This window comes from Carettochelys insculpta, chromosome 15 (assembly GCF_033958435.1).
Source record: "Carettochelys insculpta isolate YL-2023 chromosome 15, ASM3395843v1, whole genome shotgun sequence".
In the NCBI taxonomy this organism is placed as follows: Eukaryota; Metazoa; Chordata; order Testudines; family Carettochelyidae; genus Carettochelys; species Carettochelys insculpta.
This window is the reverse complement of record NC_134151.1, coordinates 12,594,285-12,613,663: the sequence shown is the minus strand read 5'-3', so window position 1 is coordinate 12,613,663 and position 19,379 is coordinate 12,594,285. Positions and strand designations below refer to the sequence as shown.

General features: G+C 46.1%; 1 protein-coding gene and 1 long non-coding RNA gene across 8 annotated transcripts in view; one reads left to right on the top strand and one right to left on the bottom strand.

Annotated features, from left to right (window-relative positions):
- Positions 1-1,071, bottom strand: part of HTR4 (5-hydroxytryptamine receptor 4) — a 211,739-nt gene extending 210,668 nt beyond the window's left edge. For 5 of the 7 annotated variants that reach the window (XR_012647630.1, XM_075009850.1, XM_075009851.1 and 2 more), the window contains exon 1: positions 550-1,070. The gene's annotated coding sequence lies outside the window, so the exon portion shown is untranslated. Of the gene's footprint in view, positions 1-549 lie in introns of all 7 variants that reach the window. The other 2 variants (XM_075009848.1, XM_075009847.1) reach the window with 2 other exon arrangements.
- On the top strand, positions 953-17,618 carry LOC142021252 (uncharacterized). Its single transcript, XR_012647631.1, has 4 exons — positions 953-1,088; positions 1,566-1,697; positions 14,348-14,392; positions 15,269-17,618. It is a non-coding gene; the product is annotated as an uncharacterized LOC142021252 (long non-coding RNA).
- Positions 17,619-19,379: the final 1,761 nt, after the last annotated feature.

Here is a 19,379-nt window from a genome sequence, read left to right as displayed (position 1 = left end):
CTTCTCATCACTTGGTGACTTGCTGTTCGCAAGCTCCCAGAAGCTCGGCCAGGAAACGCAAGAGTCCCGTCTAACAGGGCTCTCTGATAACATCCTGGGCGGCCGGGATACACCCGCCCAGCCAGCCCGGCAGGCTGAAAGCACTGGGCGACAATATGTTGCAGCGTGTTAACTAGGAGCCACTCTCCCGGGCAAGGGGCATCCCCGGAGCGAGCCCTCAGCCCCCCTCGGGTAACTTGGCACCCCCCGGCTCAGCCCCACCTCCTGCTGCCGGCAGAGCAGAGTCAAGCCGCCTCGAGGTCGTCCCAGGCTGGGAGAGCGAAAGCGCCCAGCGCGCGGTGTAAGCACAGCCTCGGGGTCGCACCAGGGGACCTGCAGCCCCTGGGCCCGGCCCGGGCACACGCCTCCTCCCCTGGGCCGGGGCCGCAGCCGCCTTCACCCCAGCCCCGGGCCCTTACACGGCTTCGCCTCCGCCCTGCCCGCAGAGGGGGCAGCTGTGCGCTCCGGGCCCCTTGCCGCCCCCCCCAGCAAGCCGGCACGGCGCCTTACCATTGCCGTGTGCGCAGCACGGCCCCCTGGGGCATGGCCCCGCTCGCTACGCGCCAGTCCGCATGCTGCGCACCCCCCCGAGCGGCGCTGCCTTTCAAACCCCGACAGCCCCGCGCCGCGGCCAATCAGCGCCGGCCGCCGGGGCCAGGGCGCGCCTCGCCCTCGCGGAGGGGGGTGCAGGAGCTGCTACTCTTCTCAGCCGCCCGGCGGCGTCCTGCGCACAGCCTGCCCCAGGCTAGCGAGCAAGAGCAGCCGCAGCCGGGGCTCGAACTAGCGCCGCTGGGCTCAGCGCAGCGTCCTCGCAGCTCCCGGGGCACCAGCGTCTCCCGGCGCGGGAGAGGTGAACTGGCGCCTGCTCCGGATTTTGCAAGCGCCCGTTTAAATACACGCCGCAGAGCCAAGAGCCGGCAACTCGGGTGACTTCCCACTCCCCAAGCAGGGTCCCAGCGCCGCCGGCGCCCCCAGCTTTCAAACGGGAGGTGGGCAGAGCTGTTCTCGTCTGGCCCGGCTGGAAACACATGCCCGTGACTCCTGGCTCAGTAAGCACGAGACGTCCTTTGGCAACTTATAGACTAACAAATATTTTGGAGCATAAGCTTTGGTGGGCAATGACCTGCGTTGTCAGAGGCATGAGTGGGAGGCTCCAGAGGAGGGTTTAAATATATGGGCTCATAAAAACGGGGGAGCCTCAGTCAAGGGAAGGGCCAGAGTTGACAAGGTCTCTTCAGTCAGGGGAGATGTGGCCCGTTAGCAGCAGCTAATGTGGAAGTGTGGACATCAAGAGAAGAGAAAATGATTTTGTAATTGGCCAGCTGCTCCCAGTCTCTGTCGGATTCTTGGTTGATGGTGTCAAATTTGCAAATTTGCAGCTCTATGGTTTCTCTTTGGAGTCAGTTTTTGAAGATTTTTGTTGTAGGACTGCTACTTTTAAATCTGTTACTTTGTACAGGGAGATTGAAGTGTTCTCCTGCAGTCTGTCTCAGTGATTTTCTTGTTCGATCTGCTCTCTTTGCCAGATGCTCAATGGCCAGGCTTGCAGACTCCGTTTGGGATTGGGTGTCACACTGGAAATTTTCCGTCTTGTTCTTCCTCTCCAATGTGGCCAGCTTTGCAGGACATAGTGAGCCCTCAGCTACCTCTGTGTAATGGTATGGTCTTCAGTTTATGCCATAAGTCAGTGTTTCCCAAACTTAAAACTCACCTACCCCTGTCAGGACTTCAGCGTTATCAGCATACCACCTCTCCCAGTGCCATCCAGTGCTTACTTCCTGTTTTTTAGTCCTCTGTTATCGGCCGTGTACCCCTTGAAATCCCTTCGAGTACCACCAAATGGTACATGTACTGCCCTTTGGGAAACACTGCTCTAAGTGATACCAGTATAGTCAGGTTCACACTAACAGGCTCATGTAGTTGTGACTGCCTTGAAGTTACTAACTCCTGCTGTTTGGAGTTTGATCCATCTTGTGCATTCCCAAGCCCACTCAATCTGTGCTGGTCCTTAGGGTAGAATCAACTTCTTTTTGTTATAAATGCCAGCAGAAAGTACTCTGATACACAATGAGAACAGGTCTATTGAGTGAGACCCGAATTCTGCAATAACATCAGCTCAGCATCCACCAGGACCTTTATTGAGTTCAAGTAGATGCCACTTCAGAATTAGTGTCAAAGAAGGTACCATGTTAACACTGTCAATCTTCAGAGTAGGATCACAGTAAAATAGGGTTGTCCAGTTTGGTTTCGAATGCTCAGAATGGCACTTACATTAGGAACGTAAAACTTGTATTTACACCAAAGTTCAAATTTAGGGCCCATCTACACTTCTATGAAGATGAACCTGGTCTGGGTTGATCTTCTGGAGTTTGATTTCAGAGGTGTGAAATTGATCTGTCTGGGGTCAGCTATCACGAGGAGTAAGGGAGGTTGAAGGGAGAAAGGTCCCATCCACCTTCTTTAGTGAAGATGGTCACAAAAGTCAATTTCTGATACATTAGTTCTAGCTATGCAATTGCAGTAGCTAGAATTGCATATGTGAAATTGACTTTTAGGTCTATTGAAGACCTGGCCTTAGACATCTCAGTACAGCAAGGTTGCGACATTCGCAAGTGCCACATTAGCGAATTCAGTTATTCGCAAGTGGCCTCTTTTCTCTGGGGCCAGGAGCACCAGCAGCTGCCACCGCTTTCCCAGGGCTCCGGGCTATTCAGCCTATTTGCAAAATTCAGCATTCACGAGGGTTCCCAACATGGAACCCTTGCAAACGTTGTGACCCTACTGTATGGGAAAATGGACACCACCCTATACAGCTAGCCATGTTTGACAGGATAATGAGAAAGGCTATCTAATGTACTACATGTCATAATGGTGGTTGAACCTTTTCAAAATTCAAGGTGCAACAAACATTTTTCATTCATTTTTCATTTCCTCCTTTCTGTTTTTCAATCTGTTCACACAGTGGTTGAGATTTGGATGGAAAATTTTCAGCAGTGGTCTGTGAAAAATTGTCTTTTCTGCCATCTCTAACCACATAGTTGCACAGAATCTAACACACAAGGCTATCATGCAGTTTATTTTTTTCATTTCGTACACTTCTTAGGCACTCCCCACTGTGTAACGAAATGTCAGATTAAGAAGAATAATTAAGAATGTATTCCATGTTCAGACAATTATTGGCAGGGTTATAACACTATATCTAACTACAGGTCAGATTCTGTTACGCTTCGGCCTCATTGCACAGGCTGAATCTACCAGTCTCTACCGACCTGAGAGCAGCCCTCCCAAAGCAAAAGGTTAATTATAATGAATTCTCAACAGAGATTTTGTTTTGTATCTTCCCACTATGGGGAGCTTTCAAGGCTGCTTAGGAACACAGTTTCTGTTATTAATGTTGAACCCGTGCCTATTTGCTTTGATCTATATTCACGGCAGCCTGTGGTCTTGGCTCCCACTGACAGATCATGGTATCCCTGTTCCTGCACGCCCCCAACCCAACATTCCCCCGCCCTCCTGCCGCACACACTCACTGTGATCTCCTCATCCACCAGCATAGATACCTTCCAGAGCACCCTGTCCCACAGACCTGAGAACAGCAACCTGGGTGCCATTCCAGTGGTTCTGAGCAAGTGTCAGCAACGGCTACCACAGGACTGGGGTCATCATCAACAGCAACAACAACCGCGGGATCAGCGCCGATGCCTCCCTCACTATTGCTGATGTCCGATGCCTCCCTCACTATTTCCTTCCATCTTTCCCTGTCCAGTGTGGAGTGGCTTATTTTCTGCAGACTAGCTCTGCAACAATCTACTATATCATCTACCCATTCTCTGTGGGGTCTGCTTCTCCTATTTAAACTGTTCATTATTCCAAATGCCAAGGTCTTGATTTTTCGTTCATCGTTCGTTCTGAAGATATGCTAGAAAAGCTGTAACTTCCATTGTATAACTTCTGCAGTAGGTTCTCTTTCAGCCGTATCTTCCCATATAATTCCTCAGTGGTGACCTTCTGTATCCATCCTATTCTCAAGATCTTTCTCTAATAACTCCTCTTGAAAGCCAATATCCTTCTCTTTGAATATTTTGCTATCTCTCATGTCTCATGTCCATACAATGTGCTGCTGAATACACACATTTTCAAGATGCTCAGCTTCATTCCTGAGCTAATTGCTTTGCTTTTCCAGATCTTATCCATCGCCTTCAAACTCACCCTTGCTTTTGCTATTCTATTTGCTATTTTCTTCTTACAGTCTAGATCATATGTCATGTTGCTTCCCAGATACATGAACTTCTCTACGTTCTCTAGTTTGATCCTGTCTATGCTAATCTTCCTTCCTATTTCCTTATCTACAAATACCATTGTTTTTGTTTCATCAATACTCATAATCAGACAGGACTGGTGTATGTAAGTATAAGCCTTACAAAACAAAGTGGCAAACCTCAGAGCACATCTATCCTAATCCAGCAACATACTTAAATATACCTTTTTCATTTATATTTTATTGATTTTTCCCCAAAATAGGAGAAAAGGAAAAATAAGACCAGAATGGCAGATGGAAGTACAATTTTAAATCCTGAGCCCCCAGATTTGGATCTGAACCTTTGTGTCTAATTCAGAATGTAAATTCTTTCCAGTTGTGATCTTTTAGAGAGTGATCTTCAGCAAGCCTCAGAGATTGAAGTGCAGAGTAGAGCCTATGCACACAAGTCTCTGATTGGTTCCCCCATGTTCTCCAGTCTTCTGCCACGAAGGGGTTTATGAGCTCAACTAGGAGGACAAGGGAAATTCATCGCACCACGCAAATTAAGTTTGATTTTAAGTGGTCCTGTTGAAAGTCTGGTCTGAGCTCCCAAGCCAAGCACCCACCGTCACAGGCAGAATCCACCCATTCCACAGCCAGGCTGGGCGTTGAGGCTCTTGTTTTTGTCTTTGTTATCTCCATTGTTCATATCTGCTCCTTTTTCTGTGTGTGTTTCATGATAAAGATGTTTGGGCAGGTAAATATTTTGCACAATAGAAATTAGCCACATGTAAGGCCACTTCTCTCACCCAGGCAAAAGCAACAGGTCGCCAGGGCAGAAATGTGTTTACTGACTCTTTAGTGTGGGAGAGACAGCAAACTGGGAATAGCAGATGTTTCCCAGTCAGCCAAAGGCAACAGAAGGGTTAATGTGTCAGTGCTGGTCATTATTAGAGGAATGTGCAGGCCTGACTTCCCCTGCATCTCGGGTATTGATTCCTTGCTGCCTGATTGAGCTCACATAGAATGGAAGCTGAGCACTATTTCACTGCCAAACTGTTCATAGGAGCCCAGCACCCCTTAGCTGTGTTGAGGTTCATGCTATAAAGTGAGGGAAGGGATGAGGAAAGGTAGGGGAAAGAACACAGGAGTCTTGTACCTTGGGACCTTTACAATCCCTAGGAAGCGAATGCTACATGCTAGGGCATCATGTGGCTTGGTGTGTTGCATCAAACCTTGTTTTAATGCATATTCTTTCCCTGACTATAAATGTGTCCAGCATGAACATGAGGCCAAAAATTAATTCAAATTTAAAAAGAAAAACCCACAAGGAAAATGGGGGTGGTAGGGAGATGAGAGGGTGTTTTTTCCTATGTAATAACAAATCATGGATCTAGTTTTTAAAAATTGCTATATGATTCATCGAGACTGAGTCACAATCAGTCCTCAGTGGAATTCTCTGCCTTTGCTTCTGGGAGTGTAACTGTGTTGCCGTTTTGCATGACTGTTAGCTGTGGTCTCAGTTGTAGGTATGAGAAAGGGAAATAAAGCTAACTTAGCTGGCATGATTTGTTATGTGTGCGACGCGCTCCCTTTGAAAGCAGCACAGTCTCCTTTGCCCAGTTTCGGGAGCTGTTTTTTTCATAAGAAGAAAAGGCTGAATGGCTGAAGTGTATGCCCTGTTACAGGAGTGGGGAACCTTTTTTGGGTTGGGGACCACTGACTCACAGAAAAATCAGTTGGGGGTCAGATTAAAGTGAGAAAAAAAACCACAAAACCCTCACTGATGTGGCCCCTTACTGAGACATCTCATGCTCCAGCACCATGGGCAGGGAGGGTGGAGAGGGGGAGACTGAGGTTCAGGGCTCTCCCCAAGCCAGATTAACTCTTCTAGGGGCTCAAGGTGGGACCAAAAATGGGGAGTTCACGATTCAGTGTGTGGGAAGGTTGCCAAGGAGCAGGTGTGGGATGTGGGTGAGAGGGTGCAGGAGCGGTCTGGGGCAGGGGGATCTGGTGGGAGGTAAGGTGCATGAGTGGGCTGGTAGCAGCAGTGGGGGGATCAGGAATGGGCAGGAGGTGGGGTCTGGGTGACTGACAGACTGAGGTACGGGGTCTGGGTGGGAGGCAGGGTGCAGGAACAGGCTCAGATGCAGGATCTGGATGACAGGGAGGGTACAGGAGCATAGTGAGCATTGGGGAGTTCTGGAAGGGAGGGGACAGGCATAGGCTGAGGGTGGGGGAGTCTGGGTTATGGTGAGTGGCACTTACCTCCATGCATTGTTGCTGCTGCCCCCACCTCTTGCTGGGGGAATGGTAGGGGAAAACACTCCCTAGAGAGGCTGTTCTCCCCACCTCTCCCAGGCACTGCCCCCCCGTTGCTCTGACTGGCCAGAATTTTGGCCAATCAGAGCAGCAGGGGCAGAGCCTGGAAGAGGTGGGGAGAAAAGCCTCTCTAGGGAGCTGCTGTCCCCCCAGCTGGGGAGGGGAAGCAGGAGAGGCTGCAGCACAGGCAGCAGCAGAAGAGCTGACGCTTCCTGCTCCAGCCAGGCAGAGCCTAGGGGCCGGATTTGACCCCGGCTTGTCTGGTCCATCACATGAGGCATGAGCTCCCCAGCCCCTGCCTGCTGTGGGCTGGATTCTGGGGAAGGCAGCCCTGAGCCTCGTGGGCTGGATCTAGACAAGCTGCTATCCAGATCAGGACCTGGGTCTGGGGAGTTCCCCACTCCAGCCCCAGTAGATCCATTGCCCTGCCTAGCACAGAATTGCACCCTCCTTTTTAGTTCAATTTAAGATTAAATAATTCAATCCAATTGAAGAGTTAACATTTTCTTGTTCTCTCACTCCAAAGCAGCAGTTTGGAGGTCACCTCTGAAATAGGGTTTGTTCTTGAGTCAATCATATGAGAGTCCAGGCCCAAGTTGCAATGTCCAGATCTGGAATTTGAATACCCCAAAATTTAGGGCTGTTGGGATGCATCTGGGTTTGGGAGTAGCTGACTCGGAAGAGATGAGCTGTTTACAAAATGTGGATTTAGCGCTGCGTTCAGATTTTGAACACCATCAGAGTTTAGAAGGGTTAACACCCAACATTCAAGCTTGGGATCAGCTCAGTCCTCCAGATGCCTTACAGCCCATGTGCTACCACTTTCTCCTTTTCTATACTTCAGTAGTAGTGGTAGTTCTATACTTCTCTTTCATTCCCATAGCACTGACAATATGTTAGGTGCTTTCCAAACAGAAAATTGGACACAGTTCCTGGGCAACAGCTCATAGTCTGAAGAACAAAGATAAGGTGGTGGCAACCCAGAAGTAATCAAGATGGAGAATGGTGAGGGATATAGGCCTGGAGGTGGGAGGGGTGAATCAAAATTTATGAAATTGTTTTCCCAGGGGAGAACCTTCCCCACTCCCCTGCCCTGGTTTTGAATTGCCTCAGGTCACAAAGTCTTACTGAATTGTCAAAATGGGTCACCGTCTGGAAAAGGCTGGGAACCACTGAGTGTAATGCAGTTTTGTCTCTTGAGAAAACTTTCTTTCTGGACCTGGACCTTTTACCAACTGTGCAGCAGGTGCTTGGTGTGCTTAGTTTATGTGTGTATACTTGAAAAGTAGTATTGCATGTATTCAGGTTGCATGTGTTTGTTTGATATATGTGTGGTCAGTGTGTCTTTAGCACCTGTGTGTGTGTGTGTGTGGTTTTTGTGATGCAAGGCAAATTATCAGATGGGCCAGTTTCCTTGCACTACTCTAGGGTGATTTGTTGCATTTTACCAGGGGGGAGAAGAATTAGCTGTGGTAACTCATCAGCTACATATTTGACAAGAGTTCATCTGCCTGTGAGTGTTTCTCTGTCTGTTCAAGAACTTCTTCTAAATGGTAAGACCTGGGATCACCAAGTTGTTATACAATTTCCTCTTATCGTAACTTTAAATTAAGGAAGGGTTTGGTTGTGCCAGGAAAATGGGATGTGCCCAGAATGGGATTGCATCTCATAAAACCATACAGAAAAAAGACAGAATCAGCAGGCAGCTGAAGGAGGCTGGCTGGGGTGCCCCCTCTGTATGAGGCAGCTCCAGAAGCAAGCCCCCTGTCAGGAGTCCTTTAGAGAAGGCAAGGAGGGGCTGAAGCATCCCCACTCCCAATTCATACATGGACTTGTTGGCTATTCCTTTTCACCAGGGAGTGCGGGGAAAGTGCATTCCTCACTCTGGATGAGAAGCGCAGGTGGTAGACAAACCTGGACTTGTCCCATTTAAGGGAGGTGCACCCCTGCACCAGCTGTGCCCACTGCAGCTGTAGTGGCCATGGACAGGGGCTTCTCACCTGACTGCAAGAAACTGCCTGAAGTGACAGTCCTATCTCCCCAAGGCAGCCTGCATACTGCACCCTTCATGCCCAGGTCTACCTGAGCCTCCCACCCCCACAGGAACCCTTTAAGGAGGGTGGGGGGAACTGAAGGTTCACCCCCCTCCCAATTCGTATGGAGACTTTCATGACCTGAACAACAGCAGGTGACTCTTCTGATCATGCTATATATGTAAAATCCAAATTAGAAAACGTTAAATACTGCCCTTATGCTTTAAAAGTGGGAATTTATATTAGTTTTTTAAGAGCATGTCAGTAATTGTTCATAATCCTGTACATACCTTGCATCTCACTACTGGCTTCCTTCTGAAGGTAACACACTGGCTGTGGCCACACTTGGCCAAACCTTCGAAATGGCCATGCTAATGGCCAAATCGAAGAATACTAATGAGGCCTCATTAGCATTTGCATGCTTCCAAAATCCCCTTATTCCTCTCAGCTCCAATTCAGCAGCTCATTAGTATTCTTCAACTGGGCCATTAGCATGGGCATTTCGAAGGGGTGGCCACAGCCATCGTTTCATAAGCCGTCAGGAACTGATCCTCAGTGTCCTTTCAAAGTAGTTCTCAAGAGTATAAAGAGAGAAACGGCAGCCTCTGGTGGCAAGGGATAGCTCAGGGGTTTGTGCATTAGCCTGCTAAACCCAGTATTGTGAGCTCAATACCTGAGGTGGCCATTTAGGGATCTGGGGCAAATAAATTAAAAAAAAAAATTGGGGGTAGGGAGTTTGGTCCCATGAAGAGGGCAGGAAACTCCCAAGGTCCCTTCTAGCTCTATGAGATGTGATGTGTAAGTTAGTGGCAGTGCTGGGACTAGAATCCTGAAACTCTAGCTGAAACATAGCAACATTTTCAGTCTTCATGGGAGATAAATTTCAAATTCCCTTGTTCTCAATTTACAATGTGTGAGTAGAGCATAAACCATGAATCAAACACTCCATTAGGAATTTATGCCCTGGGCTAGGGGCTTGTCAAGGCTGATAAGAAAAGGATCCTTCCTAAATCTGAGCAGACCCTCATATCTTCCAGATATCAAACATTATTCTTATGTGCCCCTCCCTCTCCTTGTCTGCTTTCCATCCTCATAGCATTGCTAGGTCATGTTGCTAGGCAGCAGGTATGCAAATTGGTGGTCAGTCACCATTTGGGGACCATACTGTCTTTAAACACATTTTCTTTTTGAACATGACATTCAGTTCCTTTTAAAAATATATAGCTCAGTGACATTAACTAAAGATGCAGAGGGCTATGAGACCAGCTTCATGCGGTTGCCTCCCTTAGACCAAAAATATGTCCAATGAGGAGAGAAATTCTTCCAAGCTGCTGAAAAGTTAGAGGAAAATACCCAAATGCTTCACAGTTTGTTCGTTAGCAATACCTGGTGTGTACTAGAATTTGTTCCAAGAATCTCAAAGTTCCTTACAAACATGAATGAAGTCTTATACCTCCCCGCTCCATTTTTAAGATGGAGCAACTGATGCAGTTGTGCTGATAAGATAGCTCCAGTATCACATTTCAGCATTTGTCAGTGAAGAAACAGACACTTTTTCACTTTTTTGGGAGAAACGTGTCTCTTTTTTTCAACCTTCTGTAGCTATTTGCAGCTTATTATTTCTTCAAATTTCATGTTACCTTAATACCAAGACACAATTCCTCACCGTGGAATAACAGAAGATTTTGCTACTCCATGTTACAAATCAGCAAATTAATTTGCTATGTTTACATTGGGAAGAGAATGGAGGATGTTTCCCAAAATTATGTTGGGTAAAAGAGTACGGGTAATTTTTTTAAGTTAATAGTTGTTTTGCCAAGCTCTGCAGTTTCAGGACAACTGAAACGGTTTGTGAATTTTGGCCAAATTTGGTGAACAGTTTCAGCTGAAAAAAAAATGCAAGAAAAAAAATATCAAGAGTTTTTCCCCATAACAAATTAAAATGGTTCATTTCGTAACAGTGGGTTGTTTTGAAGTTTAAGTAGATAGAATCAAAAACAAAAGGGTAAAAAAAAACCTCCTGAAAATTAAACATGTTTAACTTTGGATCAAATGAAACCTAGTTTAATGCAAAGCAGTTTTTGTTTGTTTGTTTCATGGAGAAATAATGAAAAATGCTGTTTCAGATTAGCCGCAAAATAAATATTTTCCAATGTTTTGGTTCAGCCCCAGACAAAGCAATTCAATCTGGTAGTATTTTACCCCCATTCTGATCCTCCTATTGACAGCTGTCAGAGGGCTTGAGGGAGGACAATGGGTGATCAGGCCCAGTCCTTTGTCAGACTGGGGATTAAAAACTACCCAGCCTTCAAAAGGTTTGGAAGAGATGACTCATTCTAATAGAAGGCTCAACCTTTGTTTCAGATCCCATCACCCCTCACTAGGAGTCTCTTCCCTTCCCTTCCCTCCGCCACTGGGTGATATGGGCAGGTGGGGGACACCAATATGAGAAAGAGAGGCCATACACTTGCTGTGAAATCAGAGGCAGCTAAGGTGTTTGAGCTGGGCATGAAGGAAAGGGGACATGGCAGGGAGGGAAGCAGATCGCTCACATGGTCAATATCAGGACAGTAGTTTATACGTATCTAGGGCTGTGTGTTTTATGGGTGGACAGTTAGGCTATGTCTACACTAGAGCAATTTGTCTGCAGAAGATATCTTCCAACAAAACTTCTGTTGACAGATGACGGCCAAATTACCAAGCAGATACCTGGCCACTCTCTCGACAAAACAGCCAACTAGAAGTACAGCAGACAGAGCTGCCTGGTGTCCCTGTCTGTTGACAGAGCCCCCCCGCACCCAACCATCCTGTGGACAGATCTCTGTTGACAGAGGCGTTCTGCCTCATGGGGGAATGGCAGAACACTGTCGACAAAAGTGCCATGTTCTGTCAACTTACTGTCAACAGAACGCCCTGAGAATCTGGACATTCCCTGGATTTGTCGACAAACCTCTAGTGTAGACATAGCCTTAGTGTGTGAGTGTGGGTGTATGCCCATGCAATAAGGTTTCCATCTGATTGTGTGCATGTGCAGATCGTGTTTCTTTGCTTGTCATTTTGAGCATGTATGCTGCACAGGCTCTCAGTGTGCACTGGGCATCCCTGTGAATGTGTGATATTGTATCCCAGCACTCACACAGCCCGCTACACTTCAGTGGGATGAATTCCATCTCACAGGCCAAAGGGCAAATGAGCACCAGCTACCCTGGCTTCTCCATTTTTAAGGCAGCAAAATGCAGACCTTATTGTGACTGGTAAGACAAGGCCAACCTCACCAGAGTGTCTGGGGCACTCAAGCCATCAACCCCCTCTAATTAGATTTTCTCAATTCTACATGGAGCAGAGGAAGAGATGGGAGAAGAGATTGGATCATAGGCACTTAAACTGAAGGAAGAAAGGGAGAAAAGGTTTCTGCAGCCCACACATATTGTTCTCTTTCATCTGCTGGCTCATTAAACACCCCGTTAGCCGGCTTGTGTGAGTCACACAGTCTAATGAAAGGAGCCCCCACAGTGCCAGCTCGGCTTCGCTCCTTAGCCAGGAAAGTTTGCAAAGAGCTTTGGTTTTCATGAGGCACTTTAGCCAAGTTTGTTTTGTCTCTTCTCTCACTCAGGAAAGTTGTTGTTTAGAAAGGGGTTTGGCTGGGGAGAGAGCAGCAGGGGGCAGACTTCTGTTCGCTGTCCTGCATCCCTGACCAGATGCTCCATGAGTTTGCTTGTTGTAGTTGCAGCATGCTGGTTTTGCAACATCCAGCTCCCATGCTTTGCAGTGGAGAGTCTCCATTGATCTAGAAGAACTTCTCAAGACTTTTTAGAGAATTGGGGTAATGGAATCTGAGAGTCTGTGAGTGAAATTCATCCCTGTGCAAAGAGCCAGCCAGATTCTTTGCTCACGCTGGTAGGAATTGGGAGTAACTCTGCTGAAGCCAGTGGGGTGACACCCATGTCAAAGTGGTATATGTCAGAGACCATTCTAGCCCCGTGTGTACACCTTGGCTCAAAAGAGATTTGTGCCAGGCCTCTGGACAGGAGTGAATTTCAATATGTAGAGAGAAGGTTGCCTGGGGTGTGACTTATTGACCTAAATTGACAACTCCTGCCCCTTTGAACACTGTTTGTGAAGAAAGCAGCCAACTCCGGATCAGAGCCCACATCATACGCAACAATAGACATGTGTGACTAAGAGAGGCAAGTGAATCACATTTGGAGGCAGGGAGGGCCCATTGTGATTACCTAATGTGACCTCCAGTGTAGCACAGGCCAGAGAACCTTCCCAGAACCGTTCCCTTTGAAATGTACATAGACAATGTTTTGTGTTGTAGCCGAGGTATGTTGCCATTCAGATGCATTGGCCACGCACAGCCTGAAATGCCTATGAAATACAATTTAGAGTTGATAATGGGGGACCTCTAATAATACCTCTGTGCAAAGCCACAGTGTGAGGGGTGGGACTCATCAGTCTGGCACCTCCTGCTGGTTGTCATGGGAATGAGCTCTGCTCTCCAGTGCTCCCTCGTCTGACGGTAACCTGGCACCCTCCCTTTGGCTCCAGGACCAGCATTACTCCCAGGATTGTGGCATCGTCTTCAGTGAACTCTCTGGCTGTGCCACACTCCGTGTTTCCCCTCCTGCAATCTCAGTGCATTGTCCTGGGCTGCCTTCCATGTAACTCCAGCACCCGCTTCTGACCTTACCTCAGAGCCTCAACCTGTAGGCCTAGGAGCCAGCCAGGAGCTCTCCCGAGCTCCACTGGTCCTGGCTTGCACCCCCGCTGTTCCCCAGGTAGCACTCCTCCTTCTAGGAAGCCTGGCCTTCTCCACTGGAGCTCCACTCAGCTACGCAAGATGCTCTGTCCTGCCCCACAGCTCTTCTTAGATGCGACTGCAATGTCCTGATTCGCTGCTCCTTCTAGCCCTTCTCAAACTGGCTGCCTCCTGCACAGCCTCCTTAAGGCTCTGTTAACCACTCAGAGGCCAATAAAGGGCAAGTAACCCATCACAACAGAAAAAAATGAACAAACAATTATTTAGTTTTAAGGAGAAATTTCCTGAATAAAAATGCCAAACAATATATAAAAATAAAGAAAAAATTACTGTAAGAAATCTTAGTAACCTCACAGGATTTTCTATCCCTTCCTTAACTGTACTTGAATTGAGCAATCCTATACTAACCATAAGTTAATGAGGCTGCTTTTTAATCCTTCTGCATGGATTATTTTTATGATGAGGATTCACCTCTCTTTCTGTTCTGTTCTCAAATGCCCACAAGCTAAGGTCAGGTCTACACTACAGGGGAAGGTCAAATTAAGGTACGTAATTTCAGCTATTTTCATTACGTAGCTAAAGTCGATGTACCTTAGTTTGGACTTCTACACCATCTCCTCTAGAGGAGGTAGATGGGAGCCTGTGCTCCCATCAACTTCCCTTACTCCTAACAGGGAGCAGGAGTACCGCAGTTGATGGGGGAGCTGTGTAAATTCAATTTTGCACGTCCACACTAGGTGCGCCAAATCCTACTCCAGAAGATCGACGCTGGCAGTGCTGCTCCTCCCTGTGGTGTAGGTGTACCTTTAGTGTGTTTTTTCTTGTTTATTTTTTCTCTGAAATTGTTTAACAGACGCAGTATTATGTCTCTTTACGGATTGGGAGAGTTACAACAGTTACAACGGGGCTCCTAGTGCAAATGCTCACGGAAAGCAAATTTATTTTCTGCAGGCAATGTGCAAGGAAGCGTACAAAATTCTTCCCAGGAGCACTCAGGTAGGTAAAGCTCCATCATGCAGATGTTGAAGGAACAAGAGAACAAAAGAGGGTAGGAGTGAGCACACATGAAAGAAATTACTTTAAAAGTTAAAGAAATAGGCACTGAAAATGTGCAGTAAATAATATGTACATTGTGCAAGCCTTGTTTGTGAGTGAGTGAAAATGTAGGTGCTGTACAACGTGTGGGGCTGTCTAAGATTGGGCAATCTCAAAAGTGAATTGAAATAACTGACATTTTAGGCCAAATTTCTCTAAGGTAAGTGTGTAGCCTTACCTACCTTTATTTCAGCTCCTAAACATGTTACTTGATTTTCAGAAGTCCTGGATGGTCAAAGCTTTTGAAAATTATGTTACTTAAGCTATGTCTAGACTAGCCCACAAGATCAACCTGCTCAGGGTTGGTCTTCCGGGGCTCGATTTCGCCTGTCTGGTAGGCAGGTACAATATCAACCTCTCAGGGGTTGCAGTCAAGTAAGGGAGCAACTGCCATTGCTAGAATTGTGTATCTGCGGTTGACTTACTTTGCCTAATGGAGACATAGCCTTAGAGATCTAAATATGGACTTATGAACTTAACTTCAAGCACTGAGCCCTGGTCTTAAAAGTGTTCAAAACAAGGAGTAAAAAAATGTGGCTTTCGCTTTTTTTGGCTCTGCTTATGACTCTGCTTTCTGCTTCTTGTTCTCTAAGGTGGTATCTCTTTCCTTTGTTTGCACTCTGTACTTTACATCCAGATTTCAGATCCTCCAATTAAGGTATTGACAATGATTTCTGTCAATAGTCGTCCCCTCTCTTTCTACAGACCTCCAAGTGAGAGAAATAAAAATATAATGACATTTTGTACACAAATATGCTTGTTTGCATGACATTTCAGGTTCTCCTACAAGGAACATCAGTGTGAAGAAAACTCCTGTCTCACGAAAGTTTGTGAAAAGTACCAGGAACCTGTATAAATCAAACATCAGGAATTTAAGCCAGTGTTCACTCACTGATTTTGCAGCGTAGATTATCTCTAATACACAGTCATATGTAAACATACATTAATTCATATGTCTATAATTATTATAGATATGATCTCTTGTATGTATCCATGCCATACACAAACACATTTATATACAGATGTTATTATTGCATATATTTGATATAATGTATATATTAATGTATAGCACATGATTGATCCTTCAGTGAGCATGCAGGAACATTGCACAGTACCAAAGAGTCTGCTAACATTTTGTAAACCTTTCCAAGCATCCCTTTGCTCTTCAAGTTTCTTCTTCCATGTCTCCAGATGATTTTACACTAACAAGCCAGCAACTAATTTTGTTGCAGATGGCTGAAAGTTGTGTTATGGACTGAATATGTGCCTTTGTTGCCATGGCAGCAGTAAGAAGATTCCACTTGTGCACTACCCTACGATTAACATGCAAACAAAAATAAACTAGAATAGTGACTTAATTCTCCCAGTCTTTTGACCACCTTTAATTTTCTGGGCTAAACCAGCAGGAGCTTCAGGCTTCCAGTGTGGTTTCTCCATTTGATTTTCCAATTGCTTATGCTGTGCCTAACCACTAACTCCACCAGCTAAGGTACTGCACCAGCTTGTTTTCCAGAGACCGATGTGACATTTTGCCCTATGTGAGCTCAGAAACTAAGCATGGCTAGTTGAATGGGAGACCACAATAGAACAGTCAATTGTGCCAGGAAATGGTAGTAGTAGCAACCCTGTGTTGCTAGAGTTTCTTTCTCTTTTTTGATGAGAGGAAAAATGATGGACCTAGAGCTGGGACAGCTATTTATAGTCATTTATCTGACTAATGTAGCCCTTTTGTTGTTTCTGATCCACCAGCAGACTTTAAAAAATGTAATTTTTCTGTTTAAAATTGTTCAGATCTTTTATGCAAGCACGCTTCAGCCTACCGGTTGTTTGCAACTCTCTGACAATTGCATATTAATTTTCATGTGCAGTTTCAGCAAATGTGCACCTGAATGCAGTAACTGCACATGAATGTAGATGCGCAATGGGCTTTTTGCATGCACAAACCTGGCTATGGGTTGATGATTCAAAGTACCAGTTTTTAATAAAAATTAAGTTTATTGTATACCTGTCAAAGATTATTCTACATTCTGGGCGACAGCTCAGTGTGATAGAGGGATGAAACAGAGGCACCGTGTCAGATTTTGGCATGAGGGGGCAACCTCTGTATTCTGTGATAGGGGGAGAGAGTGTGAAAGCATGGGGTGGGCAGAGTGAGGACAGCAGCTGCAGCAGTGTTACTGAGCATGCTCATTTGCTCATTACAGGCCAAGCAGTAAATTGGAGGGACTGACCTCGTCTGCCCCTTCCCTGACACACATCTCCTCTTTCCAGGAGCTACTAAGGCACTGGAAAACTCTAGCGTTTTGGCAGATAACTTAGCAATTAGCTGACAGGAGCACAGCATCTAATTCCTATAAAAAAAGAAGTAAATAAATAAATATTAGACCCATTGAGCTCTAATACTAACATATTCTGACCTCTTGAGACAAGTCTCTTAAGGAACACCGGCTGGACTTAAAATTTTAATATATACATTCATACTTTGTTATTCTGCAGAGTGAGAGAAAGAGAAAGAGCCTGTCAGGACTCCTGGACACTCTCTGAGTGCTGGTAGGGGCCTGGGGTGTACTGGGTCTCTGCAGGGCACAGAGAAATTTGGGCTCAGTCTAAGAACATCAGAATGCCCATGCTGGGTGAGACTAATGGTCCGTCTAGCTCAGTATCCAGTCTGCCTACAGTGGCCAATGCCAGGAGCTTCAGAAGGAATGACCAGAAGAGGCAATCATCAGGATCCGTCGCCTATTCCCATCTTTGAAACCAATATCTAGGGACACCATCCCACCCACTCTGGCAAACAGCCATTGGTGGACCTATCCTCCTTGGACTTATTTTGTTCTTATTGGAATCCTCATAAACTTTGAGCCTTTCCACCACCTTCTGGCAAATTGTTCCACAGGCTGACTCTGAATAAATAATTTGTTTAGTTTGTTCTAAACCTTCTGCCTACAAATTTCATTGGGCGAGCTCCTTCTGTTACGTTGCTGAAGGAATAAGTAACACTTGTTTATTCTATTTTTCCACACCATTCATGGTTTGCTAGCCCTCTTACGTATCCCCCCAGCCATTAGTCATTCTTTTTTTGTTAATATCTCCTCATACACAAACTGTGTCTCACCTCTCATCGTTTCTGGTTGTCCTTTCAGCACCTTGTCCAAATCCAATATATCTAGTTTTAGATAAGGTGACCAGAGCTGCATGCATTATTTAAGCTGTGGGTATGACATGACTTTATACAGAGGCAATGTGATATTTCCTGTCCTATTATCTATTCCTTAACTAACAATTCCCAATATTCTGTTCAGCTGCACTGGTCCAAATGCAAATCCTAACAGCACACCTCTCATTCCTACACTTCCCCCCTCCCCAAATTTTAAGTTGAGTACCCGGCAATGTTTTCATGGTGATCTAATGATCCTGGAATGACAAGCTGTTTTTTTATTTTTAATCACCTCTGTTTATAACAGACTCTGCTCCAAAGGCAAAGCTGCCAGCAGCTCACAGTCCATGGCAGCTAAGAGCTGGCACTGAAGGTAGGACATACGCTTTAAGCAGACCTGAAGTGTGAAATCAAGGAGTTCAAACTTCAGGGGGGGCTACTGCCTCCACTAGCCCCACCCATAAATGGTGCCCTTCATACTAAATAAAACCAGCCTCTTCCAATGTCTGGCATCCTTTGCCATCTCTGTCACTGGAACCTGTAGACCAGCGGTGTCCAATAGGAACTGAAAGCTCGCCACACTTGTGGTTGTCGTCTTTTTATATTCATCACATTATATTATGCAAAACTTTTTATATTCATCACATTATATTAAACAATATTGGAAAAATAAATACCTTCTGGCCTTTGAATTTGCACAAAAGTGTGAAATGATATCATAACCACAGACCCACGTATGGCAACACAACTTGTTGCAGCAACGAAAGGCTAGCTATGGAAAGGCTTTGAACCCCATGTAGGCTGTAGCAACCAACCCCCGGCACAGCGGGGAGTGGCGTGGGTCCAGCTGTTCTCTGCGAGCAGTGTACAAACAGCAGCACTGCCCCCAGGCATTAGAGGGTGTGATACCAACCCCCCATTCCTGGCCAGGCCCTGCCACGCTCCCTTTCAGCGCTGGGGCCATCAGTGCCCGCAGGGGTTGCACGCTGGATGGCAGGTTGCCTCGCCTGGCTGAGTGCCTCTGCTAATCGTCTTGAGCATGTGTGATGAATCTGAAGAATTATTATTTCTTATGAGTTAGGGATGCATTTGCCACAACGCAGTGTCCTCTTTGCCACATGTGGGAAGTAGCCAATGTATTGGACACCATGGCTGGAGACCCTTACTCATGTAGGCAGCCCTAGAGCTTGGTGAGCAAAGTGGGGGGCAGGCCCCTCAAGGGGGTTTGAAATTTCATGAAGGGAATGCAGCACGATCAGCTGCTGGGTTTTAGGCTCATCCACCGTACAAAAAATGTTGCACTATGTTACTGTTTTCATGTCTGTGTATTCACATTTATATACTGATTAATAAAGTTTTTGCATTCTACACAGCTGTTTTCTTAAACATGCCAGAAGGGTTTTACTTTTATATGAACATAACTGAAATTTCCACCAGTTTGGATTACATTGGACATGTTGGGGGGCCCTGCTAATTGCAGGGACGAAAAATGGGGCCCACCGTAAAAACTTAGCTTACCCTGCTCTAAAGGTCTAGTTATCTAAGTTAGGATTTCCAGAATCAGGCTCCATAATCAGAGCCCACTAGAGAGAATTCAGTTTCCTCAGATCAGAGGAACTGGTCTCCATGATGGAATTCCCCAACACCTGTTTTAAACTTGCTGATATTTCACTTTCTACCTTCCATAACTTCTGCATTATTTCTCACTTCTCCTTTTGATACCTTTTATGA